Genomic DNA, 16,009 nt, shown 5'->3' with positions numbered 1-16,009 from the left:
TCACGTTTCAAATTTAAAATAATAAATATTCATACCACTTGCCTTTTCAAGTTAAGTTAACTCGTGTTTTTAAAGCAACAATTGAAGTTCAAATTGCAAATTAAGTCAGCTAACATTTTTAAATTGTATCCCCCGTCTGGACCGATAATGGCAAGTGACAGCGGTTCTCACCCGCGGTCCTCGGGTACCCCGATCCCGACGGTCTTCCAAGGCTGTGTCTGAATGTGCACCCGACTCCCTAAAGTGCCCTACTGAGGGGCCGCGCCATTTTGTAGGGGTGTCCCAATGTCCAGAGAGCGACAATAGGCCACTCAAAATTACCCATAATGCAACAACATTGATGCTCACTCAACCGGATTGATATGGACCACAATGCATTGCGAGTATGGAGAAGAAAAAAAAAGGCGTGAAAACTCACGTTGTTAAGGTGACACATTTAACTCTTTGACTGCCAAAAACGTTAAATAACGTTTCGTAAAATCTTATGGAGGAGTGCCAAAGACGTTAAAAGACGTTTTTTTCAAAACAGGTGAAACTAACCATTTTCTATTGTTGATTACTCAAAAACGGAATAAGGTAGAAACAAACTTTTTTTTTTCTGATGGAAGATGAGAGTCCAATCTTGTTTTGGCAGTATGTGCGTTTCCATAGTCCAAACACATAATTTTCTATGGACCTTGAAAGATCAGTCGAAATGCTTAAAATCGGCTGGCACCCACGGCATCCCTTTTCTGAAAACGTCTGGCAGTCAAAGAGTTAAATGTACATTTGATTGAAATGGCTTATAACCTTGAGTTGCGAAGCCACTAACTCACAAAATGAAGTCAAATAGCCAACTTTAATTCCTGACGTGTGCTTGAGAGGTTTTCTTGTACAGCCCGACACGATCGACCCAATTTCACATCGTTAGTTGAAACTGGTGTTGGCCACTGATTTATCTGCAGGGTTTCCCCGAGAAAACTTGTTAAGGCTCCTGGCGCTTCACGAAGAACTGCAAACAAAACTCGTGCCGGGAAAATATTCCTCAACGGTTAAAGAACGACAAACACCGGATCCATTTTTTTGTTGATGGCGGCTGGACGATAGAAAAGCACCGAATCCGATTTGGGGTGCGGAGAACAGACGACAAGCAGCAAGCGCCGAAATGTATTCACCGGCGGTGTTTGCCCGCCGATTTATAAAATGCTCGAGGAAATTTTATGGAATGGAACAATTGACCCTAAAATGTTTGCTACAGAACAAAATGGCCGACTTCCAGTTTGATTTCTGGCAGGGGTGCAGACATGTTGGCCCATTCTGATGTTAATTGGTGACGTGACGCTGGTGCCAGAAGCTGATTTTGAAATGACCAACTTTCTGTTCCATTTTCGGACCTGCATCTTTGCGGCTTTTTTCTGTGATCAGTTGTGACAAACATGTCCACTCAATTTCATGTTGACGAGTCAGATTGTTGTTGAGAGCCGGTTCATTTTTTGCTTTCATGTGAATTCTTATTGATATTTGCACCCAATGTTCATTTATTTCCAAAGGGATCGACTAAGTGAATTTTGAGAGGTTGTGTTCGGGCCCCAACAATTTCTCCAGTTTGCAAAATCAATTGGGGCACCAAGGTAGCTTATTCATGAGAATAATCTTTTTTTTTCTTTTTCTTTTTTTTACTAAATGGCACGGCATGCACCTTCCCCTGTTTTAGATTATATTTAGTGTTTTTTTTTAGGGGTGTCAAAATGCGTGCGTTCATTTTGAGTTCATCTAAAGTTGCTTTAATGTCACAATAATATTTTTTAATGACCGCCCCTTACTTGAAAAGCATGTACGAGGGGAATTCCAATCGCAATGCAGCAGACGCATCCACGTTCAAATTTAGCAGTAATACATTTTATCGAAACAATGCATATATTTGTGGAGTGTCAAGTTGTATTTTACAATTTTAAAAAGTTGCTTCATGTTAAAGATTAGATAGCTCTTAAAATAAAAAAGAAAATGCACTGAGCTGCCTTACAAATGCAATTATGCCATCTAGTGGCAGAAAAATGACCGCAACACCAATCGATATCACACTCGTTTTTTACACAACAGTACATCTTTCTAATTTTAACTAAATTTTAGGAATTATTATGAAATGACTATCAGTGACTATATTTCTATTAGTTTAACATTTTTTCCACTTTTAGGTTAACAAGAGTAGGAAACGTAGAAACAAATATTTTTATTGTATACATTTAGAACAGATATAAAATGTGCGATTAATTGTGAGTTAACTCATGAAGTCATGCGATTAATTACGATTACAAAATGTAGTCACCTCACACCCCTAGTTTTTATGAGTTGAAATTGTATCGAAGGCTTTTGGGTTGCGACGCTGTTGATTGTGGAGGTTAGGATTGTATTCAATGTAGAGCAAGCAGCGAGGGAGGGTCGGAGGTGTGGGGAGGGGGGGGGCTTATTGGGGGAGGGGGGGTGTACGCTTCTAAGTATCTGCTTACATTGGGCCCAATTAGCAGCACAATGACTGCTGGGATTTGCAGAGAATCAAGTGGGTCAATTTGTCAGCACACATGTGTTAATTACGGCTGGAGATGAGGTTCCGAACCATCATTATCAGCTGCAATTAGGCTGGCAGGGAAGGAAGGAGCCTTAATTGTCTTGAAAAGGCTGACAAAAGCAATTAGCCGGCATGTTTGTCTCTCCACGAGACGCCCCCCAAGGACCACCTCTGGTGGGCTTGTCTCCAATAAACTGCTGCTACTGCTTGTGACATTCTCGTTCAACGTCGTCGTTCAGTAGCTCGCAATTTTTCCGCAAGCTGATGTTGAAGCTGACACACACTCTACCAGTTAGCGATCAACTAAACTACTGGTCCTCAACCTTGGTCCTCAGGGACCGGCATCCAGCCTGTTTTCCATGTCTCCCACAGCCAACACAGGTGGAGATCGTTATCAGCCTTCTCCAGAGGTGGCTGATTAGCTGATGATATGAATCACCTGTGTTGGCTGTGGGAGGCATGGCAAACAGGCCGGATACCGGTCCTCGGGGACCAGGGTTGAGGACCACTGAACTAAACTACTGGTCAAAAGTGCAAACATCAGCCAAAACGAACTTAGAAGATACATAAAGACTCAAATCTTCTTACTAAAGACAGAAAAGAACGTATCATGAATTAGAATTGGAACGAATCAGAATGGACACGCGCGTCGTCATTTACTACTGCGAGCTGAATGGTGAACCGAGGACTGAAAACAGGAAACGGAAATACAGGCGTGGCCTTTCAAAAGAAAAGCATACGTTTCAAAATAAGACATGAGTAAAAACATTGCAAACAAAGCAACTTAACACTGATGAAACTTGATAGAATCGCCAGGCGGAAACTCGTTTTGAGTTGAAGCTAATAAAAGTTGAAGATCGAACCCAATAGAAGCATAAGAAACCTGATGCAACTTGATAGAAACGCTGGAAGCTCTTGACGAAAGCCGATAGAACTGGACACAAGTTTATGATCGAAACGAAGAAAAGCGGATGCAAGCTGACGAGCATGAAATCATCAGAAAGAAGCCAATTAACTATTAACTCTTTGACTGCCAAAAACGTTAAATAACGTTTAGTAAAATCCTATGGAGGAGTGCCAAAGACGTTAAAAGACGTTTTTTTTTTTTTTCAAAACAGGTGAAACTAACCATTTTCTATTGTTGATTACTGAAAAACGAAATAAGGTAGAAACAAACTATTTTTTCTGATGAAAGATGAGAGTCCAATCTTTCATTTGGTAGTATGTGTGTTTCCATAGTCCAAACAAACAAATAATTTTCTGTGGACCTTGAAAGATCAGTCAAAAATGCTTAAATTGGCTGGCACCCACGGCATCCCTTTTCTGAAAACGTCTGGCAGTCAAAGAGTTAAACCATGATGACAAAAGCTGAAAGAAGTGGATTCAACCCAATCGATTTTGAATGGGGATGGAAGCCGATCAATTTTGACAGGATCTGAGTAGAAAGTGAAAAACTTTGAGAGAACCCGATAGACGCGGTTACGTCCCGACAGAAGCGCATGCTGAGTTGCTCAAATCAATACAATCAATAGACAAAGTAGAATGATCCTCGTGAAACCCGCGAGAAACTGATGAAAAACCTGACAAAAAGACGATACAACCTGTTTGTCGAACCTTGTTGAAGCTGATCGAACCTGGCGGAAGCATGAAAAACAATTCCTCAGATAGAAGCTGATACAAACTTTGGAAATCTGATGATAGAACCTTAAAGAACGTGATCAAAGCCCAACACAAGTATGAAAAACAAAATCATTTGAAGCGTAGTCGATGATCAAATCTGATAGAAACGGATCGAACCTAATGGAATTCAAGCTCCGTGACGGAACCCGAAAAGAAGCCAGTTGAAGTGGAGACAATCGCTTTGGAACTGATGACAACAACTGATAGAACTTGACAGGATGCAATCTGATTTGAAGTTTCTGATCAATTTTGATAGAAGTCGACTGAACCTTATAAAGGCTGCTAGAACCCGAGTCCGTACAACCTACAAGCACATGAAAGTCCATTGAGGCTGTCCATATCATAGAAAGTCAGCCCACTCAAATCCATTTCGCACGCGCGACCACTTGAGGAGGTGACGACACGTTCCACCAAATGGCCCCGCCCCCTTTTTTGTTTTCTAATTCCTTTGTGCGCGTATTCATACAGCGTCGACGTCAACCTTTGTGCACATGAATATATTAGCCTGCATTTGCATAATCCACATCATAATCCAACACTGGCAGATTAGCACCAATGGACACTTTTTCCCCCGAGAACCACACACACTTTTTAACACGCAAAAGACGCACACTCCCACATAGTGTGTGCGTGGGTGTGTGCATGTGATCATGTGATGTCGCAGGCGGTGGAAAAAATTCCCAAAATTTTCTCACCTCAAATTCCTGCTTTTGTGTGTGTGTGTGTGTGTGCGTGTGTGTGTGTGTGTGCGTGCGTGCGTGCGTGCGTGCGCGGACCTAATAGCCACAGAACCCTCCTCCCACCCCCACCCCACCACCTCAACTCTATTGTGGCCCAAGTGGGACCCCCATTCAGGATCTGGGGAATCCCAAATCGTCAGGCGGTTGAAGCCCCTCCTTGCCTCCCAAATAAGGGGGAGTTTTCCAAATTAGGGTTTTGAGCCAAGAAAGTGGTTCCAAATTAGGCTTCAAAATACAGTTTCAAGTTAGTTTGTTATGGGTTAAGAGTTAAGATGTCAAAGTAAGGTTTTAGGCCAGGCCAGGGTTAGGGGTTAAAATTAGGGTTACAATTATGGTTTTAAATTTGAGTTGTGGTCAGGGTTACACTTATTATGGTTTCAAGCCATTGTTGAACTTTTAAAGTTATGTTGCAAGCAGAGGTGGCAAATCCAGTTCCAAAGAGTACAAAAACCCTGCCACAGTTTGGCTTTAGCCCCAGGCGCTAGCTACATAGCTCTCTAGCTAGCTACGATGGTGCTAGTTTACCTGCTAGGGGGCTTAAGCCAAACTGTGCAAGGGTTTTTGTACTTTGTTTTTTTTTTTTTTTGGGGGGGGGGGGTATAGTTTTAGACACACTTGTGGTTTCAAATAAGGGTTTCAAGCATAAACGATCATTTGTTTTTAGGGTGTAAAAAAGGCTTAGGCGATCAAAGTAAGGTTTCAAGCCAGGGTTAGAGTTTTAAGGCAAAGCAAGTTATGTTTTCAAATTAGGGTTTCAAAGCATTGTTAGGGTTTCAAGTCAGGTTTCTATTTTCATGTGTTATGGTTTCAAATTAAGGTTACAAGCGGCTGTTAGGGTTTCAAACAGTGGTTCGGCTTTCAAGTTAGAGTTTCAAGGCTTTCAAATGATGGTTTTAGGTTAGGGTTCCAAACAAGAGTGATGTTTTCAAATTGGGGTTTCAAGTCTTAGTTAGGGTTTCAATTGAAGGTTTTAGGCTTGGGTTACAATTTCAAATTAGGGTGGCAAGCTGCTGTTAGGGTTTTGAAGTAGGCAATCAAAGTTTCAAGGAATGATTAGGGTTTGAAATGACAGTTTCAAATCTGTGAGACGATTGTAAAGTATGGTTTCAAGCCGTGTGTGTGCGTTGGGACAATGGCGACACTTCCTTTTTGGCCCTAATAGCTTGCACCCTTCCTGTGCCATTGTGGTCTAATGAGGACCCCATTCAGGATCTGGGGGTCCTGCCCGCCCCCTCCGATACTGTACGACTTGCCAAGACACAATGGCCGCCCCTGAGGAGGTTCGAGGCGCACCCCTGTTGAATGGACACTTAAGGAGGGAGGGGGGTTGGGACTTTTTGGGGACCATTTTGTCCTTAGGAGCAGCGAGCGAAGAAATAAAAATGTTTTGATTGAAGTCATAATGAGGCCTCTGAGAACCCGAAAAAGACGAGAAGGCGAGTTGAATGGAAGAAAGGTTGCAGGTACAAAAGAGAAGGACAAGAAGAAGGAGGTGAAGAAACAGACAAAAACGCAACGGGACCACTTTGTTCTTCTCGGACGCGTTCGGCGTGGGAAAGAATTTGCCACTTCACTTTTTATTCACGGGGAAAAAGCTAGAGTGCAAGCAGGCCTTCCTAAAGGTACGACTTCAAATGAGGGTTGCAAACAAGCTTCATGGCTTTAAATTGGGGCTCAAACTGATGTTCTATGTCGGGGGTAGCTTTCAAACCTGGGTTAACTTTTCTATTTAAAAAAAATATTCAAAGTAAGAGTTTTAAAAACGGCGTGGATCTTAATTTAAGCTTTAAAGGCAACGTAATTGTTTCAAGTGATGGGTTTTTATGGTTTCAAACCATGGCTAGAGTCTCAAAAAAAAGGTGTAGGGTCTCAAGTCAGTGTTAAGGTTTTTAAAGGAGACTTTACAATAAAACACAGGAAGTCTGCCATCGTGGTTCAAAGCTGACGTTTTAGGACAACAACAGAATTCTCTGAAAATTCAGCCCCCAAAGCTAGTTTCATTCTGCACAATGAAATTTGGTGGGCTTGTTTATCATCACTAGACCCACAAAAAAGTCCCAAATAGACACGAAACAGTAAGACACAGGAAGTCTGCCATCTTGGTTCAAAGCTGACGTTTCCAGGGATCTTCACCAACAGAATTCTCTGAAAATTCAGCCCCCAAAGCTAGTTTCATTCTGCACAATGAAATTTGGTGGGCTTGTTTATCATCACTAGACCCACAAAAAAAGTCTCAAATAGACACGAACAGTAAGACACAGGAAGTCTACCATTTGGGTTCAAAGTTTTTCCAGGGATCCATAAGGGTTCTTGAAAATTCAGTCCCTGAAGCCAGTTTCATGTAGCAGAATGAAATTTGGTGGGCTTATTTATCGTTACTGGACCCACAAAAAAAAGTATCAAATAGACATGAACAGTAAGACACGGGAAGTCTGCCATCTTGGTTCAAAGCTGACATTTTAAGGCCATTTCCAGGGATCCATATCCTGAAGGTTCTTTGAAAATTCAGTCCCCAAAGCTAGTTTCACTTAGCAGAATGAAGTTTGGTAGGCTTGTCTATCACGAAAAAAAAAGTCTCAATGAACCATGCCCTAAGATGTACAGGAGGTTTTAAGTTTTTGGTTCAAAGTCGACTATCCCGAGATCCGTCACCTCTAGAATTCTCTTAAAAATTCGACCACCAATGTTGCTCAGCAACATTCAATTTGGTGGGCATGGCTTTTATGAGTAGACCCACAAAAAAGTCTCCAGGAACCCTTGCCCTAAAACTCCGAGGTAGCCAACATTTTAGGTGCAATACATCAAGCGCACAATGTCAGAAGCAGAGCAAAAGTCTTCCATTTGGAGCTTCTGTGCTCAATGCGACGACTAACGTACTTTTCATTTCTTTGGAGAAGCCGATGACGACATGAACGAGCGCTCAGGTGCGAGGATGATGCCACGCGCTGCAACGCTCGTCTTCGCCATTCACGCGTGTCTCACTTCAGGAATCAAAGCGCCGTTAATAAGATTTATTTTCAACAGCCTTCCCATCGTCACTTTCACGCCGAATCCGCTGCTTTCGTCAGCGTCTTCTGAAGCGCCGTAACGAGCTGCCGTCGACATTTAACGCCGTCAACCTTGATCGGGGAAACCGCTAGAAAGTCGTAAAGTCAAACTGGCATTGTCTGAAAAGTATAACTGAGATGATGGTGTGTGTTTTTTTTCTCATTTAATAACCCCTTTCCCTCCCACGCACGCACCCGATAGCGGTGAGGCGGCGTGAAGTGCTTCTAATAATCATTCTCCGACGTTTGGGAATGTGGTTAGCTATTAGCTTCCTCGGGTGTCAAACATTGACGCGTTCACATCTCGAGCTTCATCCTTCGCAGCGGCCCTTTAGCGCAAGCTATCCTGGAAAACTGTTTTTTTAATTTTTTTTTTTAAATCGACACTTAAGGCTTTGTTTTCTATCATCTGAAATTTGGCTTGATTTGACTTGCGTTTGTCAAGTTGCAAATGTTTCTGGATGACTTTGACACATCAAGTATCAGTCAAATGTATTTTCTTTCCTGATTCAATCAAGAAGGAGTTGGTTGCTTTTATCATTCAACTCATATTTTTATAGTGCAGTGGAATTTTTAGTGCGGGTGCAAAGGTCCAAAGAATAAAGCTGATGTTCTGTCTTTCGATGGGTTCAAAGGTCACACCCTCGGCGGTGTGATAATGTGGTCGTTGACTTTATTACCTTGTTTACCAGCACAGGAATTGTTTTAAGGTGCCTTTAAAAAAAAACCTAGTAAAAAGTGGGGGAGAAAAAATATCCAGAGTGGAATGATTGTCATGTGCATGCCAGGACTCTAGTTGGCGCTGTTACTTTCATACTGCATGTCACAGCTAGATTTTAGCTGCTTTTTTGTTGCTTTTTTTCCCTGTGAAAGTAGCAACACAGTGGAAGGGTTGGAGTCAACTTTCAAATTTTCCAGCTTTCAGAAATTGGACATCAGCTGTTTGAACAGAAAGACGGGACTGGACACTCATTTCTATTCTTTTGTTAAAAGCAATTGTTTTTGATGCTGACATGAGCCTTTTTTTTTTTTTCGTGGTGTGAAAGGTACTGATTTGGAGGACGTTTTCTTGCGTCACTGGTCACACTGTTCTGTGTGAAAGGTAGCAAAACGCAAAATGGAGTGTTGACAGCAAAAAGGTCTTCAAAAGTAGCAGGTGTCTTGACATGCAAGTGACCCGACTTAAGAGTTTGTAGAAATAAAAGCGGAAACTAAAGAGGAAACAATTTACACGTTGTGTATTTATAAAAAAACACAAACAAAAAAACAAGAAAGAAATTTAATGCTAACACACAATATAAAACGCCATTGAAAGGCTAATGATTAATTAGCATTAGCCATGCAGTATTGTAAGCTAATATACGGAAGCGTCAATACAAATACAAATTGGAAATTAACTTTTTAAACGATAGCAAATGCAATTGAATGACTAAGTAAGCTACTAAAAACTTACAATAAAACACAAGATAAAAAATAAAAGTGCACTAAATATAGATGTAACAAAAACAATGAAGAATAACTATAACAAAATAAAAAATTACATTTAACAATAAAGATCAATGTAAACAAATTAATAAAAACTAAAATAACGAAATAATCTAATGAAAGAGAACTTTTTGAATAAAATAAAAAAACAAAACTTAATGAAAATAAAATGCCAACTTGATAAAACAAAAACATTTGAATTAAAAAAAAAAATTAAATAATACATTGACGGAATTCAAGAAATCAACAAGCTAGCAACTAAAAGTCAACATGTGGACTTTATGAATTTGGTCTCCTGCTTCCCACACACTTGACAAAGTTGACTGCTTACTTGCGCACACACACGCGTACACACACGCACACACACCCGCCGACATCGCGGGCTTGACGTGTCTAACTGACATATGAAGGCTGCGCTGGCAACACACCTGTTGCCCGGGTCAAAAGGTTAATTACACATGGGGGGGGGGGGGAGGGGTTGGTCTTTATCGTTGGCTTGTGCAAGGTCACATGATCACTGGTCAAAAACTTGACAAGCGCTTGTCGTGCTTGCACTTTGTGTTGGAATTTGTCTTAACCAAACCAACAAATGCAAAATGGCCACAGCGCCGGATTAACATCGGTAACACGCAAGCGGCCGACATGATCGGCAGGTTTCGCTCTCGTGTGATTTTTGCTCCTGCGCAAATGAGGCGACGTCATCATGCAAACGTTGACGCGTTTTTGTGTGTTTGTGTGGAACGAGATTCCCATAAACAACGACGACGTTTACAAACATTCTCTCACACATCTGCTTCTTCGTTTACATCCGCCGACGCTACCAAAACAACGATGACTCCATCCAAAAGCCGTCTTACTATGCATCTAATTATCTAAATGTGGTCAGCAGCAACGGCTGTACAAGCCGTCCTATAACTATAGTCGGGTTGTTCTGAGTGAAAAGGTTGTAGTCCTGGTCCCTGTTCTCCTTTCATCTCTGTTCCTGGTATTTTCCATTGCCTGCCCTGGCACTGATCACATTCCTGATCCTGGCCCCAGTCCAGGTCTCTATTCCGATAACAAGGGTCACAAGGTCCTGGACCTAGTCATGCTTCTGGTCACTGTCCTGTTCTTTTCTGTGGCCCTCTTCTGGTTGTGGTCTTGTTTTTGATCATATAGTCTCAGTACTGGTCTATCCATCCTTAAATCATTAGTCAGAAAACTAGATTACTAGATTTGGTTCTGCTCCCAGTCCTAATCCCTGTCCCAGTCTCTCCTGTTTTTTCCAGCCATAAAAAATACCAGGCAGACAACCCAAATACTAGTCAGATGTTGCTCAAGGGTCAAGGTGCTGGCCTCACTTTTCACTCTCCTGTTGTGTGGTCCTGTCCTCAGACCTGGTCCCATTCTTGGTCGATCCATCTCCAAAATAACTCGATAACTAAAATACAAGTAAGGTGCATTAGTTGCTGGTCAAAAGGTTCTGCTCCCAGTCCTAATATTGATCCATTTCCGGGTTCTGAGTTCCCAGTCCTGATCCTACTCCTAGCCCTTATCCCTGTCTTGGTCTTTGGACTTCTCTTGGTGAAACCAACCCTAAAACATGAGTAAAATAACAGAAGTGCTGCTCAGATGCCAGCGGGACTGTCTTGTTCTTAGACTCTGTATTGATCCGTCCATCTCTAAAATACTCGTCCAGTAACGAAAACACTCGTCGGATACAGAAGTTAAAAAGCCCTGGTCCTGGACTCTCATGTGGTCCTTTTCTTGCTCCCCGTCCTCATCCCCTTTAATTGGTCAATTCAGTCCTAAGTGTGCTTGAGTTGTACAAGTTCATCATGTGAGTAGTTGAGGGTGTCCAATCGCTCGTTGCTTTTCGATGTAATTGGCCCGGATTTCTAAACGAAGCATCAGACTCTGAACTGGGCTTGAATTGTCCCATTCAACGAACGAGAATTCCTAGAAGAACACATGCAGAACACTAAGAAAACCTCAGAGTTCCTCAAGACACAGCAGTCTTTCTCCATGTTCACACTTCCCACCTCGTCAACCTCCAGCCTTCCCTCTGAGGCACAAGCAGCTCGTAAAAAAAAATAAAAAATCGGACCCAGCAGCGGTCTGACTCGCTGCCAATGTGTCGTCCAAGCAGGCCAATGAATCCGGGCGTCCTTGCGCCGCCGTTAGCAGACGCCTCGAGTGTGTGTAGCGCAAAGATCGCGTCATCGCCGCCTGGAGAAAGATTTTAATTATAACTCGGGTCCGCACGCTCTTGGGCTGAGCCGGCCTTAATGACGCTGGGAGAACAAGTGGTAATTTACAAGGGTTCGACTTAACGCCCCCATCGCAGCGCCACCCAGGCCGCACACGCTAAGTGAGCCTGGCTTATCTATCCTTAAAATAATAGTCCATTTGAGTGATTTGACTACAGGTACCCGTTCTGCTCTTGGTAACGGACCTCTTTTAGTTGTCAGATAAGTAAAATACTGTACTATATATAATTACTGGCCAATGTGTCTGGGTCCTTGTTCGGGTCCTCTACCCAGTTGTGGTCCTAAACTCAGACCTGGTCTTGCTTTCTGTCTTAGTCCCTGTCTTGTCTTCGGTCTCTTCCACTATACGGATCCTTGTCCTGATCTTCTATGATACTAATCAATAATCAATAGTTATATATTTTCTTTTCTTTGGTCCCTCTTCGGGTCTCCTGGCGGCCCCACGACTCTGGCTGGATTTTGAAGTGTTCGGTTTCGGTGAACGGTATGGGATTTTTTTTTTGTTTACACGCACGCACGCACAAACACACATCCACATACAAAAAAAAAAAAAAAAAAGGGAGGACAATGATGATGACATGTCAAATGATCAATACTGAGCTCTCCCAAGAAAAAAATAAAAAATAGTTACTAATCAAGACATCCTGACCCCTGTCCTGGCTCTTTGATCTTCCTAAATGCTATTCATATAGTTACTAATTAGATGTCCTCATCCCTGCCCTGTACCGGCACCAGTCATAGTCTTGGTCCTAATACTGTTCTTTGCTCCTTGTCTTCGTCCAGATCATTTTCTCCGGTCTTGGTCCCTGTCCGAGCAATCTGGTCATCTAAGTTATCCGTCAGGTATACAGATCAAGAGGTCCTGGTCATGGTACCAGTCTTGGTTATGGATTTGGTCCTTGATCTGGTCATGGGTTCTATTTTAGCTATCTATCCTGTCAGACTGTTACGAGTCAATAAGTCCTGGTCCCTCTCCTTGTCACTGTTCATGTTCTAGTTCCCTGTCCTGGTCCTTGATCTGGTTGTGAACATGGTCCCTGTCTTACCTCTCTAGATCCTCTCAAATATTAGTCGGATTGCGAGTGGTCAAGAAGTCCCGTCCCTGCTCCTGGTCACTGTCTTTTTACCAGTCTATGTTCTACTTACCTGACCTGGTCCTTGATCTTGTTGCAGTTGTAGATGTGGTCTCTGTGGTGGCTGTCAGATCCTCTCACGTACGAGTCAGGTAAGGGGTCGTGGTCCTGGTCTTTCATTTCAACATTTTGACCAACCATTTAAGCTTTAGCTGCTTATATGTCTTGTTTAAAAATCAGGAAATACAAAAGACAAAGAGCTTCAATTCAGCTCTTGTACTTGTGAACATTGTGTTCATTTTTACAAAGAAAAAAGTTAAAATTGTCTAAATCCAACCTTTTCCCGTCACATTTCTTGTATATTTTCCAATTTGTCAGACATTTTGTAATGGTTGCTCAACTTCAGTGTGTGTGAGACTGTTTGCTTTGGTTAATGAGCGGAAGGAAGGTGAACCAATACACGTTTGTTGTGGGTGGTGTGTGTGTGTGTGTGTGCGTCTTGGGCCACACATCGCACATCTGCTGATTGCGAGTCCCTCCTTGAGTCAACACACGCATGCACGGCTCAGCGAGGAGGAATTCAACCTTCCAACCTGCCGAAAGGAGGAAGGAAGGAAGGACGCCGGGGAGGGACGACGGAGTCGTCCATCCATCACAGACCACAGTCGCACCAAATATTTGGGGAAAGTCTAACCAACTAAACCAAAAGAAGGACACCGTCGGAAGACGAGAGAGGGGAGACACCTTTCCTATGCCGGCTAACTTTTTAATCCGAGGCGTATACATTCTGGACAGGACTGGACTGGACTGGTCGCCGGCCACATATAGACAAGCCACCATTCACAAGACACCCAAAGTCGTGACGATAAGAACAAGTGAAGCTAGCGGGCATGTTTTGTGGATCTGTGAGAAACTTGAAAACTCCACACACAAAGGGGACGTAGCCCGGCGGTTTTCGTCTTGACCAACAATTCAGTCAGACAGAGATTTAAGACTTTATTTACAACTATTATTATTATTATTGTTTCCAATAACACACACGCACTTCGCCGCCCGCTCCCTTTCCATGTAAACTTTGTCAGTCCTGGGAGAATCCCATGTGGGGTGTTTGGTGGCTTTGTCGTAATGGCCCATCCAGGAATGAATGTGGAAAAATGTGGCGTAAAAGCAGATGCGTTAACTCTACTTCCAGACGAAGTTATGGTCGTATGTAGGGAGGCCAACGTGTAACCCGAACCCCACAAGGGGTAAGGGGGGGGTGGGTGTACAGTTGCTGTCCGGGCCCTGCCTACGGCCTTCTTAATCAAAACAACTTCCACTCCGATGGCTTCAGTACTGCTCTGAAACTTAACCACCAAGGACTGCTTCTTTGGAATTTCACTTGGAACTGGAACAGCACACAGAAATCCTTGCTTGGATACAGAAAAGTCTCTAGTCTGATATTGTTACTGGTCTGGTCCCAAGTCTTGATCTCGGTCTTGGTACTGGTCCTTATTCATCCCACTCCTGGCTAAACAATCTCTACTCAGATAGTCACTGGCCTAAAAGTCCTACAGGTCCTGGTACCTATACTGATCCGGGTGCATGTACTGGTTCTTATTTTTGGCCTTACTCTTTCTCCCTTGCTTAGTTCTGGTACTGGTCCTGGTGATCTGATCCTCTGAAATAATTTGCATACATAGTGACTGCTATAGAGTCTTGGTCCTCAACCAAGTCCTGGCTAGTTAATCCTCTAAAATACTCACAGTTACTGGTTTCGATATCTTGGTCCATATCCTTGTATGGTTCTCAGTCGCAGTATTGGCCCTCATTCTAATCCTAGTCCATCCATCTCTTAAACACTTAAATTTTCCTGGTCCTGGTTTTGCTGTTGGTTTTAGTCCCTAATAGATCCTAGCCCTGGTCTCGGTCTACCCAACCCCTGAAGAGAAAAAGCACAAGTTATTTACATGCCCTTGAAATGATTTCACTAAATTAACCTTCACTTCAACTACATTAACATAAATTAATATTAGCGCTAAAGGCATTTAGCTGAATGGTGTTTAAAAACACAAACAACGTCAGAAATGCTACCAAGCCGTGACAGCGTCTAGAAGCTAGCGGCTAATTAGCATTAGCATTACCCCTCAGAGCAGAGACATTCTAATAGTGCAAATAGTCGCACGAGGACAAGTGTGGAAAATGAATGATGAACTTTAGCACGGTGGATTTGCGTGACGCCACATGTCCTGCTTCCATCAAGATGAATTTGATAATCCCCTGATCCCCTGTCCCATTAAGTTAGCGAGGGCTAAAATGGTTGGGAAAGTGGCTAAATATAGCAACCAAATGGCTAAGTTGCCAATGTTACTACTTTGATAAAGAAGCATCTTTGTTGGTAGCGATGTTGTTAGTGTAAGCAGCGCACATCAGCGGAGATGCACTTTGAATGACGGACACTACAAAACAAAAAAAAATCGGATCAGAATGAAAATTTAGAAACCTCCAAGAGTGAGAAAGGCCCTTTGGCAAACACAGCTTGCGGGCGGGCTAACGAGGCTAATTGGCGTTAGGATGCGTTTGAGCCCGTCTGACAAAACAACCTCGGCGCCATTTGAAGCCCACCAATCCAATCACAAGTGTGAATGACTTTAATTAGCGCTTATCTGCCCAGCAAGCGCTAGTTTGTTTTCTTATGGGTGGGGTTGGAAAACTCTTTAACACACACACACACACACACGCATGCACACACGGGTGGGCCGTGTCGCAGTAATCATTCGCTCAGCATGCGACCAATCAAACAATTTGCAGCCAAGTTAAGACAAACAGCAGCAAGACCACACCCCCTGCGGTGGGCTAACAAGACCATATTAACCTCACACACACACACACACACATGCAAGCATACACAAACACGCACTGGACATCTGAAATCGTGTGGCGTCAAACTTTGTAAAGACAAAAAACAAACAAAACTGTAAAAACGTGTCTTTTAAAGCAGCGCTACTAATAAAAATGTGATTCAGATAAAAGAGCCATCAGGACCAATGACAGCGATGACGATGGTTTTTCCTACATTCTGTGGGAAGCAACACCTCATATGACCGATTATAATGACACTTGCATCTAAGCCACTACATTAGGTACACTAGCTAATATTATTGGTGCCGATATTTGGCATTTTGACAAATATCGGCATCGGCCTTTTTAC

At 42.8% G+C, this 16,009-nt stretch overlaps 1 long non-coding RNA gene across 1 annotated transcript in view; it reads left to right on the top strand.

The window, feature by feature from the left end:
- LOC144044419 (uncharacterized) overlaps positions 1-14,051 on the top strand; it is a 91,465-nt gene extending 77,414 nt beyond the window's left edge. Inside the window, exon 3 of the long non-coding RNA XR_013291265.1 lies at positions 12,920-14,051. This is a non-coding gene — a long non-coding RNA (uncharacterized LOC144044419). The remainder of the gene's footprint in view (positions 1-12,919) is intronic.
- The last annotated feature ends 1,958 nt before the right edge of the window (positions 14,052-16,009 follow it).

Source organism: Vanacampus margaritifer, chromosome 2 (assembly GCF_051991255.1).
Source record: "Vanacampus margaritifer isolate UIUO_Vmar chromosome 2, RoL_Vmar_1.0, whole genome shotgun sequence".
Taxonomy (NCBI): domain Eukaryota; kingdom Metazoa; phylum Chordata; class Actinopteri; order Syngnathiformes; family Syngnathidae; genus Vanacampus; species Vanacampus margaritifer.
Note: the sequence above shows the minus strand (reverse complement) of the source record. Positions and strands in the feature narration are given on the sequence as shown.